General features: G+C 55.4%; 1 protein-coding gene across 1 annotated transcript in view; it reads right to left on the minus strand.

Moving 5' to 3' along the window:
• LOC113207748 (protein phosphatase PP2A 55 kDa regulatory subunit) overlaps positions 1–1553 on the minus strand; it is a 73431-nt gene that overhangs the window by 31270 nt on the left and 40608 nt on the right. The gene's annotated exons all lie outside the window — the stretch shown is intronic.

A 1553-nucleotide genomic window follows, 5' to 3' on the forward strand; every position in this document is an offset into this window, starting at 1 on the left:
CCCCTCCTCCCCTGCCTGCATTATTCATACCACGCTCCGTTCAATTGGAGAGCTGCTCCTCACTCGCCTGAAATGATATGAAAGCCCTGCTGGCTCCCCCCGCCCTACCACCACCTCCGAGTGTTGAACACCCCCCTACCTTGGAGTGGAACACCTCCTGGGGTTTGTCTAAATGGGACGGAGGCCTGCGGGTACACAATAGGTCGCCATTTGGAGACACAGTGCCCCGAGCACAGAGCTCGGCTATACAGACCAAGTTTGCACCGCAAGGGCTTTGGGACGGAGATATACCTCGTTTGTGTTTCGAGATTTTCTCCCCTATTCTTTTCTTCTCGCGCTCACGCAAGCTTGCTCACCCTCCTTATTTGTTAGTCTCTTTGAAGAAAAAAACTTTTGTCATATTTTTCTACTTGGAAGATAAATTATATTTTTTTAATCAAGAATTACAATCCGGAAATAAGATCTTATCAACGGCAATCGACAATCTTTATCGAAACGGATATGTTTCCCTCGGGGTAAGTCAGCTACTAGGGACCTTTTCTTTTTGGTTTGGCTGCCTCTTTTCGCGTCCCTCGGCCACGCAACACTTCATCCAACCGATACCTCATTTCGGTCACCGCTGGCTGCGGGCTGCTTTGTATTCGTGTCTTCCCCCTCCAGATACTACAGTGTGTGTGTTTTCATCAAAAACTTTCTCCGCGTGTGGTTGCCCACAACTGCTCATCGTTATTTCTGTTTCCCCGCCCCTCTAAGTACGCCGGCATGTAGAAGCAGCATGGGGTATGGGGCGTGATGGCGTGGAGGGTGGAACTCTGGCGAACCTTGGCCGGCACCGCACGGGGCCACCCGGGCGTCGGGGGGGTCATGAATGAGAAATCTAAGCGATCGAGCAGCTAGCGGGTGGCGGTGTGCATGGCGGTGGCCTATGTCGCCTCAACGCCACCCGTCCTTCGCCTGTGCTCCCGTCTGTGCCCGCTTGTGCTCCCGCCTGTGCTCCCGCCTGTGCTCCCACCTGTGCTCCCGCTTATGCTCCCGCCTGTGCTCCCGCCTGTGCTCCCGCCTGTGCTCCCGCCTGTGCTCCCGCGCAGCCTCCGCGAACAGCACCCCCACACCTCTTTTAACCCCGCCAACCCGTCGGGACCAGTGACCAACCAAGCAGCAAGCAGCAATAAAAGCCTTCGCTGTCGGACCGGAGCAGTTGAATTAAATATGTTCCCTGCAAGTCTGGTGGCGTAGCACGACCCCAGCACCAGCACCCCACCTCCTACCACGATACCGACACGAGTGGCTCAGATTTTAAAAGGTGACTTGAAATGAAACGCTGCACGGAACGTGTAGATTCCACATCGTCCAACCCTCGCGGTCCACCTGGACCAAGCTGTCAGCTGTCTCGTGCTGGTAACCCGGGGGTCAAAGGGCAAGGGGCGAGGCCAAAGAGCAACTCATGCGAGGGGCAAAGGTCACGGTCGTGATAACGCGCCTTCTCCTGCACGTCTCTCTCTCTCTCTCTCTCTCTCTCTCTCTCTCTCTCTCTCTCTCTCTCTCTCTCTCTC

Source organism: Frankliniella occidentalis, unplaced genomic scaffold, assembly GCF_000697945.3.
Source record: "Frankliniella occidentalis isolate FOCC.00 unplaced genomic scaffold, Focc_3.1 Scaffold6, whole genome shotgun sequence".
In the NCBI taxonomy this organism is placed as follows: Eukaryota; Metazoa; Arthropoda; class Insecta; order Thysanoptera; family Thripidae; genus Frankliniella; species Frankliniella occidentalis.